Source organism: Lissotriton vulgaris, chromosome 2_1 (genome assembly GCF_964263255.1).
Source record: "Lissotriton vulgaris chromosome 2_1, aLisVul1.2, whole genome shotgun sequence".
Classification (NCBI taxonomy): domain Eukaryota; kingdom Metazoa; phylum Chordata; class Amphibia; order Caudata; family Salamandridae; genus Lissotriton; species Lissotriton vulgaris.
The window spans coordinates 1,179,834,073-1,179,852,314 of record NC_141687.1 but is presented as its reverse complement, the minus strand read 5'-3'; positions in this window follow the sequence as shown (position 1 = coordinate 1,179,852,314).

Sequence of the window (18,242 nt, the reverse complement as noted above, 5' to 3'; positions counted from 1 at the left end):
CTAGTTAAATTGGTTCTTTCTTTTTAAATATGTTATCGTATTTTATTGGGTATAAAGGGGTCGATTTCGATTCGGGAAAAACCACTCCGACTAGCTGTACGGAGCGTTTTTCCCGTACACCTTCAAAATCCCCGTATGTACGATCAAGTACGATTCGTACCAAGAGCCGGACTCCGTACGAATCGTACAAAGACCGTACAACACGAACTCCACACAATTCACCATCGGGACCCGCTGTACGCGGCATCCGTACGGTTCAAAGCAGGGATTCCCGACCCTGCAAGTACGATTCGAGTCGGGTACGCACCGTACAACGCTTTTCCTCCGGGAGCCGAAAACATCCGGAGATGCAGAGTTCCCCTCGAAACAGGTACGGAACGCCCCCCCTCTGGGTACGGTGCGTACACCCCATGATCACAGGGGTACGATACGTACACCCCATGATCGTAGGGTTACGCTCCGTACCCCTGCGATCATATGGTGTACGCACCGTACCCCATGATCGCAGGGTGTACGCACTGTACCGTGTGTGTATGATTGTGTGTTTGTCTGTACGATTCGCCCTTACCTGACTTGGACCGTACGAATTGCGTCCTCCTACCCCGGTCCGGATTTGTACTTGTCGGATCATACGGCATCTGCACTATTCGTACGGAAGACTGTGGGTGTACGGTTCATACTGATTTTCTCTTGCTTCTCGTACGGATCGCACAGATTCATACGTATTTGCTCAGTACGAATCGTACTACGTGAATTGTACAGATTTGTGCGATCCGTACGGAAAGGACAGTCCATACAAATCGTACGTAAATATTTCCTCCAGGATCGGAATCGGCACCAAGATGTTTGTTTAATTTGGATCTCTTTTATTATCGTTTTTAAAATGTTATTACTTAGTTTTAATAAAATATGTATTTTTAAAAATGTACAATACCCTAAGTGTTTTGCTTTTCATAAGCATTTATGGTGGTAATTAAATACATTATAATTCATCAGCAAACAATTAATATGTAATAATTTATAAATATAACTAATAATTGTTGATTCTATAATTAGATGTCTTTTCAGATGTAAGATTATGGAGCATCATATGTTTTGTTTGTGCATAGACAGTTAAGGAAATGAATGAATTATCATTAATTATTAGGTTTTGGTTATTATTACTTCTTTATTTGTCAAAGATGTAAGTCAATTGTAACTACGATTTTAGTACAATGGGTGTCATTAGGATTGCGGTCGATAATCACCACGATCGGCATGGTAGCGGGAAAAGACCACCCGCAAGGGCCACAACATAACCGCCTGTCTAATTAGTATTTTCCACAGTCCAAATCCAACTGCGGTGGTACAATCACAGCCATTAACATTGCGGCGGTTGTTGCTGCCAGCAGCACAGTTGCGATGTCAAAAGACCATGTCCTGCATTTCCCTGCACTGTGTGGCACTGCATAGCCCCTGCCACCTGGTACAGGGACATGTAGAGGGTAGGGGGTTACCATGGGTACTCCCCCAGTGCACCCACACCCCCCCAACCTATTGGGGGCCCACAATGGGCTCCCGGAACCAAAGCCAGCCTTTCAATGGTGTTTCCAACGCAGAGGAAAGGCTGGCTTCTGCCGCATCATAATTTGGTAGGTGTAGACTGGCTCTGCACCGACTTTTTTTTTGATGTCCAGCTCTGCCCAGCAGGCAAGCGTGAGTACTTCTACAGACGGAAAAGTTGCGGTGGGATTTCTCATCCCTGCGGTCATCACCCCAATGCTAATGCGACCAGCGGTTTTCCTTGGTTCATTCGCAGACGGATGGCTGCCGCCGAGCCGGCGGCTCCCACCGCCAGCCTGCGGTGGTAATCCTTCCGCCATCCTAGTAGACCCCTATGTTATAGCTGAGCGGCTTCTTTTGTGCAGTGCTATATGATGTGTAGTAAAATATTTCTAATTAAATAATTGTTTGTTTATTAATATTAATTTGACAATTAATTTTGTTTATTCTTTAATACAATATGTTATTTCTGGTTTATCAGATTGGTATGTTTAAACTCTGTGAATGGATGTATTTTTAATCGTCTAGGGTCCGATTTCGGGCCAATTCCGATCTCGGTCGGAAGGGCACCGAATCCGGTTCGGCATTAGTGGATCGGATTCGGAGGCTGAATTTCCATCCGGTTCGTACACGGGTCCGGACGTCGATGTACGATGCGAACAAACGCAAAATCTCCGTCCGAATCGTTTCCGGGTCTGAACCACCCCTTACGTCTTGGCCGTAAGCTAACAGTGGCGCTCAATGGAGACGTTTCACGACCGAGCTAGTACGATGCTCGATTTGGACAGCCGGATCGAGTCAGAGCTTCCTGCTCGCAACAGCTCCCAGAGTTGGACTTTTGGGGTCCGCATCGGACCCCCTGTTTCCCGCAGCCTTACAACTTGGACACAAGGGGAGACCCGTGTGTCTCCCCAACACAGGCATGTACGGTGCGGATGGCAGAGATGTGTACCCACTGTAGGGGGTGCACTTGTCCACAGCGTACCCATTCAGTCAATGGGAGCCCATGTACGCGTTGTATGAGCGGCTCCCATTGACTGCTATCGGAGTCCGACCTAACCGAGTCTGACAGCATACGGCCTCATCGTACTCGCTTGGTCAGACTACAGGAGTCCAGATCAGTTGGGAAACAGCCCTGATCCCGCTCAGTCGGAGTGCTTTCCGACCCTGATCGGAATCGGCCCCTAAATAGAATGTTAATCTATAATAAGTAATGATAAGTTAAACATTTATGCTTAATATGCACTTGAGATAATGTTTATTTGATATCATTGCTGTGACTTGTGGCATTTGTATGAATAAATGAATTTAAGTACATTTTTATAATTTAATTTATATACTTAATCATTTATAAATAGTGTTTAACTGACAACTATCAAAAGAACACAGAATATTATCTTAATCATAAATATTAGTTTTGGTCTGAATGGTTATTCTATTCTTTGTTGCTATAATAATACATTTATTAATAGTCATTTCATTTTTTACAAATTATTTTTTTATGTTAATGTATTTTTTAATTGTGTTCTGCTTTTTGAATGTAACTAACATTTGTTCTGATTAGTTTTGCATTTGGAAGACTGTCCTACCGTCATTGTGGAAGATTGTGACTGACTGACAGGTAGTCAGTAGTCCCACCCACCAAATGTGTGATCTGACTGCCTTTGAGTCATTTGTAAACATGTCTATTTTATAAAGGCTTGTGCAGCTGCCCGGTAAAGACCCACATCACAAGCTTAAATCCTAAGAGGCATGTTTTTAAACTTTCCTGCTGCCCAGGGAAGGCACAGCATGCAAGTATGTTTAGGTGGTGCACCATGGAAGGATTTCACCATTGCGTAGGTCTAAGGGTGGCAGAGCCCCTGATCGTGACCCAAACAAAAATCTTTCTACCAGATTTTTATAAGTGGTTGGAGGAATGTTGCATCGTAATCCATTGTGGTGGAATGCAATCAGACCGAACATCGTGCTCCTTGAGGATATTGGATGTTGCTCGGTTTATCCTTTTTGCAATTCCAGCAAACCTACTGCAGCCTAATATGCATCTGGCTAACCGCTTGTACAGATCTCAGTACTAAAGACACCAACGCTCCTACCGATATTATAATTCGCCCCATTGATTTTAGAGTTGTAAAAAATATGGAATTTATATTTTTTTAAATATTAATACTTATTTTTTTGTATTATTATTTCAATCTTTTATTATGTTTTATTATTTTTTATCTTTTATCAAATCTGCAAGACCTTTAGGGCAATGCAACATGTGGTGGCTGAAGAGGGGTAAACCTTATTCCTGCAGTTCCCTTACATGTTGTTTCAGAGGGGGATTGCCAGTTAACATGCCAAGCGGCTCCAGCTGCGGTCTACAACTGTCCTCAGAGCCCCAGGCGCTAGACATGCTGTTTGGATACAATAGCTGGTGCCCCCAAGAAGAGGCCTTCACGTTTCAAGGTACTCACAAATGCTTTAAACATTTTTTATCGACATGGTTAAGGGTGGCCTGTCTAAATGTCTACTAAGGCTCTTTATGAAATAGTTTGCCAAACAGATGTTGGGAATTACATGCTGGCCCGTGTCCAGGCCACTCTCAGCAGAAGGGTACTTGGTGTGCTTCTTGCCTTGCTCTTGGCTTAGGCGACGGATTGCCTTGCGCCTTCCTTTTAGAATAGATATCCTGAACAAAGAGTCCTAGTATTCCCTTATTAATAGGCATGGGTTGCTTTACCAATCAAAAGGTTTCTTTTACATGGTAGTGTTGTTGAGTATCCTAATGCCTATGACAAAGGAGTGTTAGACAACTGCAAACACAGAAACCATTCAATAATTGATTTACAAGACTCCACGAGATCTATATGAATGTATACAAAGACATGTACCTTTATATATATTTTTGCCCAAGAATCAATAGGATCAGTTAAGTATGGTTTGCAAGATAACCATTTTTACGTTTACAATGTCGAGAATGCGGTTTACATATTCTGCAAAGTTGTCCTATGGGAGAAGAAACAGATATGGTATATAAGGGCTTTGATGTAACTTACAACAGAATCCGCTTTCTTTAAGTTTAATATGGGCTAGTTCCATGGCAGCAACATCAGTTTACTTCCAGTGGCAATAGGTCGCACGGATGCAATTTTTCCAAACAAAATTTTCTTCACAGTGCAAGTCAATGTGAATCAGTCTTATCATACGAGTTGAGCCTGAAATTGGTATGTTAACAAACTTTACTGAAAAAATATTGTGTGATATACCTCAATGTTCAAATATTGTGGTATAAAATATTAATCTAAAAATAATCAAAATTAAGTGCCTCATTACTATGTAGGTCTGAAAGCCTCTGGCCTAGTCGGGTTCCCATCACCTGAGTCCTAACCCATCTGACGAAGTCAGTTGTGATCAAATCAGCCAGACCAATTACAATGATCGCGGTCTGAAGGGTTACTGTTTGGTCATGTGTAATTAGTCACAAATGGCAATCGAAGACACCAAGTTGGTCGGAGGGGATCTATGCAGTTCTGCAGATACGTTTTCCAACTGACCAATTCCGATTTTGTATTCTGACAGTCTTTCTTACTCTGTCCAACACATAAAAAGGCTGATGGAAACTGACTTACGGGGCTCCTATAAGGTCACTTTGCATGGTGTGAAATTTGTGTAAAGAGGAACACACATTTCATTGAACATTTTTACAAGTATATAGATTTTGTTGAAATAACAGAGTGGGATGTTGTTTCATTATATTGAAGCAGTGATATTTGTTGCGCACAATTGAAATTTGTTGGTACATTTATTCATTTTTGTATTATATTTTTGGGAAAAAAAATGTTTGAATTGCTGTGCTAAAGATGTTTTTGCTTTTAGTTTTTTATTAAAATGTAATAAAAAATTTTTATTTTATGTTGTTACAAAATACTAATATTAAAAAATTTACATAGTTACGTTTTGGATATAGTTGTTACATTAATAGGTCTGAATAGTTGACATTCAGATTTTATATATGACAGGTTGTTTAAATATTATATTAAAAAATATTTTTTTTTCAAATAAGAAACCAAGGTACAGTATTTTATGTTTATTATCCTCAATACTACAATTTTTATTATTACATTTTTCGACTTAAAGTGAAAAAAAATTATATTAAAAAAGACATACTTTTGTGAGGTGATTTTTTTTAAACTTCTTTGTCACTACTAAGTTTAATAACATTTTTTTGATGTTGTGATTATAATGTCTTCTATTTACTATTTCAAAAAATGGTATGTTTGAATAATTATATTTTACCTATATTTAAACAATAGGTGATTACTATTAGTCTTTTTTTCTTACTTAGGTAAATATTACAATGTCGGGTGGACCTGAGCGCAATATGGACTGATCGGCATTTGTTGGTCACGACACTGTTATATGGATGCGAGTGCACATGGTGTGATTGCAAACGACCATTTCCCATATGGGAGCTTGTGCTGCAGTTGGAACCAGACCGCAGCACTACCTCATATAAAGGAATAGAAGTTTGTGTAAATCTCTGCACCATGTGAAATGAGGGTGGTCTGGATTTAATTCTGACTGGCGTGAGAATTGTCGTGGAAGCAAAGGCCCACATGCATCAAGCATTTTTGTAGTCGCAAACGGTGCGATTACTTAAAATCGGCCGTTTGCGAATGCAAAAGTGCTTTTTGGGATGCATGAAGCAATTTTAGAATTCGTAACATTGTTGCGAGTTCTAAAATTGCGGGTGCTTTTAAGAAGTCGCAGATGTGCGATTTCTTAAAAGCAATGCATCATTACTTTCACAAGTGCAAAGTCGCAATTAGGGTGCCAAATTTACCGAGTGGTTAAACCACTCGGTAAATTTGGAAAAAGTGTTTAAAATGCTGCAAATGTTTTTTTTTCTACATTCATGTTTCACACACACATGTCCTTAGGACATGTGTGTGTGAAACATGATGCGAAAAATACATTTCAGGGGTGCATGGGGGGGTCCTTTGGACCCCCCCTGCACCCATGAAATTTTCAAAGTGCCACTCGCAATTTGCTGATGCCTTCCCATTGACTCCTATGGGCCTTTTGGCCCATAGGAATCAATAGGAATTGCGAAAATGCACTTAAGAATTCGGTATTCATTTGGGATTCGGTAAAAATTGCGATTTTTACCGAATCCCAAATGAATACCGAAAACAATGATGCATAGCATTTTGCACTTCTTAATTTGCGATTCCTTATTTTTTCGCAAATTAGGAAGTGCAAAATGTAACAATGATGCATGTGGGCCAAAGTGTACTAAATGAAGTTGTGGGAAGTTTATCATCGGTTGGCATGGCAAACTGATTCATGATGTCAGAAAATCATTTGAGTTGTTAATTTTCATGCAGATTTGAAAAATATTTTTCATTTCTAATTGTGGATCGGATTAGTCAAGGAGAGGTTAGCTTGTGTAGGAGATTTTATATTCTGTACTGTGTAAATGCGGCTCATTGGAATATTGCCAATATTCATTTGGGGTGGTGGCTAAAGCAGACAGGGTTGTAGTGCTGCCACTGGTGATAGCAAGACTACATTGCACAGAAGGGTGGTGAAGGTAGGTGAGGGAAGTAGTGGTTGTTGTATGGTGATCACAATGGGGCTAGAGCCTTGTAATGGATGGGGGGGTGAGTTAAGTTATTGCTAAACTTATCTTGAATGTCGTTGATCACTTTGTCAAAGATCTACATGTTTAAATTATTTTGGATAAGTGACATAATATTACGATCACACATATTTAGATACTTTAAGATGGTTTATAAAAAAAATACAAAAAGAAAAAAATTAAAAATTAATGAAGTATAACTTTATGTGAACAAATAAACCTTCAAGCATAAAACATTGAAAAATACAGACAAAAAAAAATTAAGGCTACTAAAATACCAAATAAAACTAATATTATTTAGACAACAACATTTTTAAATATACAAAAATAATTTTTAAACATATCTTAATATTTAGAAAAATGTAGTGACATCTGTGAATATGACAGATACTACAAAAACTAGGATGTATAGAGTAGGAACAACATTGAATCACTGGGGTATAATGAATAATATTCTCATCCTTACTCTGTGCAACATTGCTGATAGAGTAAATAAAAAGAAACTGACACATCTTAGAAACTCAATTTAATTGGCAACAATGTAAGATTCTTCATTTAAAAATGGAGTGGAGATCTTTGAGCAGTAATGTAAACAAGTATACTTCGTATTGAATACGTTTAATAATCATGTTTGTTTTATTAATATCCCAAATTAATCAAACACTATATTAAGATGAATTTTTAAGCAAAAACATATAAATAAAAAAACATTACTTAATAAATATAACCTTAAAAAATGTGATAATTTCTTATTACACAAATAAATACCTTCCCACAACATTCTCTTACAAATAGAGCAAAACAAACTTAGAGCCCCGATTTCACTGTTGGTCTGAATTGCCTACAACCAAAACCGTGTGAGTTTGTGAATCAGCCTTCCATAGGCCTGTGATTCCACACACTGATTTAGGATGTGACCACACATGCTGCGTTTGCAAACTCCCAATTATGTATGTGAGCTTAAGCTAAGGCATGAAACAGTCTGTCTCACAAACTCCCATAGAGAAATGGAAGTTTGTTTAACAAAATGCACTATGGAGATAGTGGTGATCACAGCACAATTGTGTAGACAAGTATTCAATTCTTGCCTCAACTTGTTGATTGCTAGTTGAATGTGTTCTCATCCATATCAGTCTTCAACCGCCCAGACTACAGCAAACCACCTGCATTTGCTAGGGTACATTTTAAACTTGCATGAAGTCACACCTGGTTCACACTCAACGCTTACTTTCATTGTATCAGTTCTGAACACTGTGCAGTTTAAGGTTTGTCATCCATAGCAGCAATTCAATGATATTAAGTCTACGATACTGATGTTTGAACCTCTATACAGGATTTCGGAGATAATGAATCTGAGGCAGTTCGGCCTCCTGCACCCCTCTTGTGGATCATGCCACATGGCAGATTTAAGGTCAGCAATGGGACCTGAAAATCAACATGGATCTGCATCAGGTTAATCACACCAACCTGGCATTTACCAGCCAATTTGCAACACAGACTTAAATTAAATACAAAAAGTAAACCTCCATAATTCACATAATTAGATATCAATCAAACAAATAATAATATTTTTTTAAAAAATTGAAAAGAACAAAGTTACTGTACTAACCAAACGTTTCCGCTTTATGACCTAAATCCACAAACAAAATAATAATTAAACAATTGACAAAAATATGAAACAACAATTAAATGACGATTTATGAACAAACAATGATTATTTGAAAACTGAATTACTTTCCCCCATCTACCACAATAAAATATTTTCAAAATTTTAAGAAATACTTTTACATTGATGAATTAATATAAATTAGCAACAAATCATTATATAATGTAATCAATTTTTCTTCACACCATTTACAACTGTTAGCCACACATCTCACACATCACAAATTTTTAAGCATTGACATCTTCATTTTTTAAACTTACTTTTAACATAAAGGGGCCCATTAGGATCTCAGGTGGATTGCCACCACCCGCATGGCGGTGGCGAACCTCCCGAGATCCGTACCTGCCTGCTACCCATTTCCCCCTCTGCCATATTACTATAGCAGGGGGGACTGCAGCAGAGGAAAAGACCGTCCGCTGCCCATTTCCCCCTCTGCCATATTACTATAGCAGGGGGGACTGCAGCAGAGGAAAAGACCGTCCGCTGCTTTTCCGCCCAGTCAACAAGTCAACCGGGCAGAGTTTAATATGGTGGCAGTGTCTGTTAGACACCACCAGCCATATTACCATGGGGCGGAAACATGCCTTTTCATGGCGGCATTGCCACCACGGAAAGGCATGCAGGAATTGCTTGTAGGGGCCTGTTGCGGGTCCCAAGGGACTCTGGGTGGAGGGGGGTGCACATGGGGGTACCTATGGTACCCCACTGCAGTTCCATGCACAACATGGCAGGCACCGCGCGGTGTCTGCTATGTTGTGCATGGAAGTGCACAACATGCCTTCCTGGCATTGTGGCGGATGGTGCTGAGTGCACCGCCCATCACAATGTCAGGAATGCAGGATGCGCCCACCACTGTGGAGCGGGCGTATCTGAATGGCCCACACGGGACCCCCACCCTTATGGCGTGCGGTCCCATTTCATGATGTGTGTGTAAATGTAAATGTGGCGTATTTGTATAGCGCGAACAGTGACCCGGAGGCATCCCGGCGCTTGTACTCCTACCACAAGGGAACCCCTCCTGGCTTTTCCTTGTGGGGTGTCCACTCCTGGGCATCCCATGGTGAAACCAGGCATCCCTTGTGTATCAGGGGGCCTTTGTGGAGACTAAGCAAGCTATTGCCCAGAGTTGCAGCGTGGGACCCATGCTTAGAATTGGCACTGAGGCGAGAATATCCGGTCAGAGGAATTTAAGCCCGAAACTCGCCGAGGCGGGAATCGAACCCTGGTCCCTGGCCAGCGTTCTGCATCAAGGTCTGCCGCTCTAAGCATTGAGCCACACTTCTCCACTGATGATAGGATGATAGGATGATGGGCGGAAAAAGTCCTCCCGCAATCCTAATGGCCCCCTAATTAATAAATATATAAATAATTAAATAATTATTGATTAATAATAAAACTATCACAATATGCCAAAAATAAATTTTACCATCAATTTTGTAAAACATGGAACAATTTGCATGATTAAATAACAATTAACATTTCAAATATAACTAATTATTAATACATTAATTTATACATTAGAGAAAGTAAAATAAAATGAAATTAATGTTACTTTTTAAATATTATTAATTGGTTTAATAAATACATTATTTTCCACCCTACTCCCCTATCAACACTCAACCCGCTCTTAAAAAAATTACACAAATAAAATAATTGCTAATTAAATAATAATAAGTAAAAACAAAATAACAAAATAACAAAAAAGTTAATAAACAAATTACCCCTATTAGCAATCCTAATTCAAAATTGGTATTGAATTATTTAAAATTAAATTAATTAGCACCATATTCACCTGCAAACACACAACCCGCTCTTATTAAAATTAGACAAAAAACATATTTAACAGTTCAATTAAATAATAAATACAAATTAAACAATTATAGATAAATTAATTATAGCTTAATACCCAAAAAGAACACTATTAATGGAAAAATAAAATGTATTTAAAAAGAAATATTAATGTTAGTATATTTAAATTACCTCCCCCTTATACCTATTAAAACGGGCAACACATTTAAAATGCAAAATATTCTTTTTTTAAATTGTATAAGTTATATTGTTTGATTACAAATAGTAATTGACCAAAGCAATAATTACACGCAAAAAAATGAGCACATACAGTTAAATGTGAAAGTAAAATTACAAACAATAATATTAAGCTCGATATTGAAAAAAAAAATATTTCTTACATGAACCTTGATTTTCTTGACCAGCATTTTCCTGCAGTCAATATTTAGGAATGTAAATATTTTACACTTGATATAATTGAAAGTCGACTTTTTCTACTCGATATTCTCACTCTTTACCCTGCTGGATAGTTACGGAAAATTGAACATTGCAAGCTAAAGTTTTCCACATCCCTGAGAAATTTGACAAAGCTTTGAAAACTTCGAAGTAGCCCTTCATTGAGCAGACCGCTCACATACGCTAGTCAACAGCTACCTCTGTGTATGAGACATTATATTCGCTCCGGTGTTGATCGATCAGTCACTGCCACTGTTGTAGGGATTGCAATCCCTCTGATGACCTCATTGATCCTTTTGGATGCATGGAGGTCAGTGTATCTGGCAGCCCTCTCTCCGCAAGCCATCATAATCATTTTTGCTATCCTGAAGGGCCAGATGGAGTTGGTCCAGGCCCTGACAGGCTGACGGTGGCAGTCAAAAGGGCATACTATTGAGCCCACATTTGCGTTTGCATAATAATCCAGTGCGCGTAACCAGTGAAGGTGTCGTTGTAAGGCAACTATAACCCATATCATAATGATGCTCTATCTGAAGTATTCCATTGCAGAGGGGTAAAATTAACTCTCACACATCCTTTCAATGCAACAATAGTGTTGGATTGGGAGAGGTAAAATATTAACTATAGTTAGTGCCAGAGAAGGATAAACTTTTGACCTGTAAATGAGTTTATACTTTCTATTCACACAAATTTGAGGCCAATATTATATAAATGTTCGTGATACAGAATGTTAATATGTAACATTCATCCACCATTGAATTTCAGATTCATTAAATGAGTAATACACTTATAATTAATAAAAAATAATAAAATACATTGTAAAACAAAAAATATATATCTAATTGGTAATTAACCAGATATTGTCATAAAATATAAATACATTAAACATAGCTTAAAATGGTTAAATAACATAATATACTGTTAAAAAATGTTGATCTATTAAATATTAAGCAGGTAAATTCAAAATATTGTTTTATGAATAGAAATATATATAATTAAATAATAAGTATTAAATGATTCAAATATAATATTTTAAAATAACTAGTGAGTGACTATACATTGTAACAAATGTAACATGTAATTTTTCTTATTTTTTAAAAAACTGTATATATAAATACTCCAGGAACACAAAAGCCATTTCAACAAAAAAAAATGTTTAAATCCTTAATCTTTCTAATTATATTTAACTCTACAGGCAGTGCAACAGTAGGAAAACTGTTGGATAGTGGATGGATACAAAAAAACTATTAGCATTCACAAAAAGTTAAACAATAGGGAAATTGTTGAATATTAGAGGGCTAAACATTAGTATTCACACTACAGTCAGTGCAAGAATGGTGAAAGTGTTGCATAGCGGAGGTGTAAAAATTAGCATTCAAACTCCTGTGATTGAAAACGTGGTGAAAGTGTTGGATAGCGGACGGGCAAAAAATATTAATCCAACTCCAATGTGTGCAACAGTAGTAAAAAAGTTGAACAGCTTAGGGGTAAAATGTACTATTATCACTCCAGTGTGTGTAACTGTAGGGAAAGTGTTGGATATTGGATGTGTAAAAATTATTAATAGAACTGCAATTAGTGCAACAGTAGGGAAAGTGCTTGATATCAGATGGATAAAACATACTGTTCCCACTAAAGTGAGTGCAACAGTAGGGAAAGTGTTGGATATCGGTCAGGTAAAAATTATTATTCCCAATCTAGGGAGTGCAACCGTAGGGAAACTGTTGGATAGTGGAGGGATAAAAATTACTATAACTACTCCAGTCAGTGCATCAATATGGATAGTGTTAGATTGCACAGGAGTAAAATCAACTCTTCACACTCCGGTGAGTGCAACAATCGGGAAAGTGTTGAATATCATAGGGTTAAACTCTAATATTGACTCTTCAATAAGTGTAACAGTATTAAAAGTGTTGGCTACCGGAGGAATACAACTAACTATTACCACTCCAGCTTGCGCCACAATGGTGAAACTGTTTGATACAGAGGACTAACAAGTAATATTCAACCAATGGGTGAGTGCAACATTAGTGAATGTTATGGATAGTGGAGGTGTAAAAGTTAGAATTCATACTCCAATCAGTGCAACAGTATTGTGTTGTTGAGGGGTAGCAATAAATATTCTCAATACCGTGAGTTCTCGAATAAATATAAGCAAAGTATTAACATCCCAAATATTCTTATAACAAAAAAAGGTAAAAAAATATATAAATATGTTAAAAATTAAAGTATAAATATATTTAATCTTTGAAATGTAAATACAAAATATTATAATGTGCAAAGCATATAATGCAAACCGTGTGATATTTTTGTAAATAAGATAAAATTTAAAAGTACATATATTTACTTTGAAATGATTTACAAATAAAAGCTTATTTATTACATAAATTTACTTTTTATATTTCCTAAAGTATAACAACACACAATTAACATAAAAGCTGTAAATGAAAAATTCTAAAAAAAATCTCCTTTTAGCATATATAATTATTTAAAAAAATAGTAATAAATAAAACTCTTAAAAATCATTAATCTTACAAAACTTTAAGACTACCGAAACCACAAACCACATTTAACTTTAAAGTTTTAAAATAAAAAGAAATACAATTAAAAATATTTTTCATTTAAGAAAAACAGTATTAAAAAACTAATTGAAAGGAGGTCAAATTAATGTACTACACACCCTTTACACAATAAAAATGCAACACACACCGCAAAAATATAAAATATTACACTAATTAAATATCCATAAATATTTAATATCAACGATCCAAAAATTATTACAAAATTAAACATGATTCACTTTCCAACCGTAAGGCATATGAACACCAGAACCCACACAAAAAAATACATTTAATAATTTCCGTATTTAATGTTGCAATAATTATTATTAATTCAGAAATAATTAGTAATTAATGAAAAATAATTACTTACCGCCATTTACACCAATAAAACCCTTAAGCTGTGACTAAAATTAAATACACAATTTCCGTAATACATTTTCAATTCATTAATTAATAGCAATGAACAGCAAATTGGTAATTAATCATAAAAACATTACTTCACACACTTCACTACCTATAAACCACACAATCGGTATCTTAAAAAATATTACACAATGACCGTTATAATTAGCAAGTAGTTAATTAATATTGGCGAACTATAATTTTCTAAGTAATTAATAAAAAAATAATTAAAATATTCACAATATGACGTCATAATTCAAAAAGTATTAAAAATCAAAATATAATCCATACATTATAATAATGAAATTACTTCGCACCCTATTCCACCATTAAATCAAGTACGCAAACCGAAAGGATAAATACTAAAAAATACATTAATAAAATTATCTACCCCAAAAAAATATTATACAAAAAAGGGATTTACATGTAAAATATATACTAAAATACATTACATTAATTAGAAGTTTAAAAATGTAAATAGCACATATAAAAAAGTATTATCGAAGATTTCTATATTTTCAAAAACAGAGGGGCCGATTACGATGGCTCGCTGGTGGAAAAGGGACCGCCCGCCATAGGTGCGGCGTTCCCGCACAACGAATTAGGATGTGGGCGCATCCTGTATGTTTACATTGTGGCGGGTGGCAGCACCCGTCACAATGTAAAAATGCATGTTTTACACTTGCATGTACAACATGGCAGGCACTGTGTGGTGCCTGCCACCTTGTACATGCAAATGTAGGGGGGTACCATAGGTACCCCCCACGCGCAGCACCCCACCCCCCCAAACCCCAGGGGGCCCACAACAGGCCCCCAAAGGCATTTCCACCTGTCTTTTTGCAGCGGGAACTTCACCGCAAAAGACAGGCATCCAAATGACCACGGCGGTACCTGCACGGTACCACCTCCATAGACCCCTTTATTTATTTATTTATTTATTTAGTTTCTTGTATAGCGCAGGTATCGATCCTGGCAGGGATATCTCCATGCTTTTGCTCGCTAGGATGTAATGGGGGAGGAAACTTTGCAGATGATCTGTGATAAAGTGAGCTGACCCGACCAATTATTCCTCTAAGAACAGGTTGGTTTTTAACTTTTTCCTAAAGGAAAAGTGGTTGGGGATTTGCCTGAGACTGAGGGGAAGGTTGTTCCATAAGGTCGGTCCCACAAGTGAAAAGGCATGGCCACATTGTCTGGTCTTTTTTACAAGAGGGGGTTTTATTAGCAGTTGGTTGCTAGAGGGCAGAGATCTGTCTGGTTTGTAAAGTTGCAACTTTTGGGTCAGATAGTTAGGGCCTTTCCCGAACAGGCACCTTGTATCTGAAGGCGTGCGGAAAAGGCCTGACTTGCAGGACCACAGCGGATGGTCTTTCCATCCGCTGAGATACCTTTTCCCTTCCCACCATCATCCTAATGTGGCGGTGGGAATTTTAAGGGTGATGACTGTCGGGCCTGTGGTCCTCCCCACCGGGCCAGCGGTTGTGGATTTTCTGCCATTGTAATCAGCCCCTATTAGTATGCTGGGTGGATCGCCAAAACCAGCCAAGCGGGGGCAATCCAAACGCCATCCTGCAATGTTTCACCCCCGCACCCACGTCGGACTGGATAGGCATGCGGTTTTCAATATTGGGGGCCGGTAGAAGGCCCACTGAGTGTTGGGGGGTGCATTTGGGGGGTACCCGTTATAACCCCCTACATTGGCATGGACAAGCTGGCAGGCACCGGGCGGTACCTGTCACCTTGTACATGTCAATGCACAACATGCATTCCCAGCATTGTGGCGGGTGGCGCTGTGAGAACCGCCCACCACAATGCTGGGAATGGGTGATGGCACCGCCACAGTGGCGGCGCCATCCTAATTGCAGGTGCGGTACCGCCGCAAACCTGGTGGACGGACCTCCTTACTGTTACGGTGGCGGGCAGACTCAGTCCACTCGCCATTGTAAAGGTACCCTTAGTACTCAATATTTATGTTGTTCGACATTTCGTACTTGATAGAATGTCTGAACACCAATTACAAGTTTCAAAAACATATAAATGTATTCATATCGATATTTTTAAAAATATATAAACTAAAATTCTGAAAATAGAAACCGCCAATAAGTACCACATTTTTAACATTCATAAAATTTCAAATGAAAATAAAATTGTAAAAATGTACTTAAGTACAATAAACTAAGCATTTGTAAAATTGTTAATAGTTAAATAACTTTATACCCTACATTTCTACAAACCATATAACACATTCCCACCCCACAAAAAAATAATCGTAAGTACATGTAACTGAATGGAATATTAATAATAATAGTTACAAAATTAGATTTTTACTATAATAAGTGAATCTAATGTACAAAAAGACCGTTTGATAAAACATAACCAACACACCCAAAATATAAAGTAAAACAAATCTGATCACCATGATTTGTGTACATATTTTTAATTGTTTTTAATTACGATAAATCTAGTGTAGTCCATTACATTTCCACACTTTCCTATAACAAATGGTACAACTCACTTACTGCATATAACAAACTATATATTAATTACATAGTAAACAGAATTTTTTTATCTCACTCTTGAAGTAATTAATATTAGTACATTTTTAAACAGTATTTAACAGTTATAAAATAGTACCAAAGAAGATCTAAATCTTAATTTTAAAAAAGTTTAAAAAAAAATTAAAAAATAAAAATTTTATTAATATCTTATGTAGATTCAACACCAAACACCTACAATAGATATAACCTGCACCTAAAAAATTAAACACAAATATTTATTTTTAACAATAAAATAACTAAGTATACGTAAAATATATATGGCCCTATTCTGATGTGGGTCAGAGTTGCCTTTGACTGACAACGTTATAGGGCCCCATTAGGATGTCAGGCGGATCGCCACCGCCATGCAGTCGGTGGCGATCCGCACGACATCCTCCCCGCCCGCCACCCATTTCCACCCGCCATAATACTATGGCCGCTTTTCTGGTGGTGGCGGTATTTGTTGGACACCACCATCCATGTGGGTGGGAACATGCTTTTCTGTGGCGGTGTTGCCGCCACAGAAAGGCATGCAGGAATGTCCTGTGGGGGCCCATTGCGGGCCCCTAGGGACTCCGGGGGGTGGGAGGTGCACTTCACTGTACAACGTGGCAGGCACTGCATGGTGCCTGTCACGTTGTGCATTGAAGTGCGCAATTTGCATTTTTAGCATTGCGGCGGCGCAATGTTAAAAATGCGGAATGTGCCCGCGAGTGTGGCGGACGCAACCTAATGACCCCCACGGGACCGCCGCCCTTATGGTGGGTGGTCCAATTTTACATTTCGGGCCCCTAGTCCTAATGGGGTCCCTCGTGTGTGAACGGGCCAACCGTAGATCGGCAGTTCTGGTCGCCTGAGTACATAGCAAGCACACATAGAGGCCCATTAGGATGGCGGGCGGACTTTGACTTCACACCATCCCGACGTAAAACAGGACCGCACGCCACGGACAAGCATGTCCCTGCCTTCACCCTAATATGAATGGCGGTGTCTAACAGAAACCGCCACCATACGAAACCCTTTTCCGCTCGGTCAACTCCTTGACCGGGCCGAAAAGCGGCGGACGGTCTTTCCGTCCGCCGCGGTCCCCCCTCCATAGTAATATAGCAGGGGAAATGAGTGGCGGGTGGGGAAGGATGTCGGGCGGATCACCACCGCCCGCATAGCAGTGGAGATCCGCCCGACATCCTAATGGGGCCAATAGTGAGGATGCAAAAACCGACATCCATAGAGTAGATTGAACGGTGTTCAAAAACACGGCATAGCAGAATGTCTCATAGAGAAATGGGAATTTGTGGGAATATCGGCAATGTGTGAATAGGACCATCGGGTGCCAGCCAGACAGTGCAGGGATTTCAAGAGGGGCACATGACCAAAAACCATACACCTCCAAGTAAAGGGAGCCCTGCCACAGGCTACAAAAGCAACTTTCTGCAAGCCTTTCAATGTCAGAAAAGACTGAATGGAAAAGATGCCAAACATTGTAATCCTGATAATGAAAACTCTACCCTAAGGGGATTAGACTGCATTTCCGACTGGCCAACAGGCCGCTTAATCACGTTGAAAGTAAGTCGGAACGATCAGGCATTTTACACTGAAAGAGACAACATCATAATCCCAAATTCACACTGTAAAGCTGCCATGTCGGGCTACAATTCTGCATT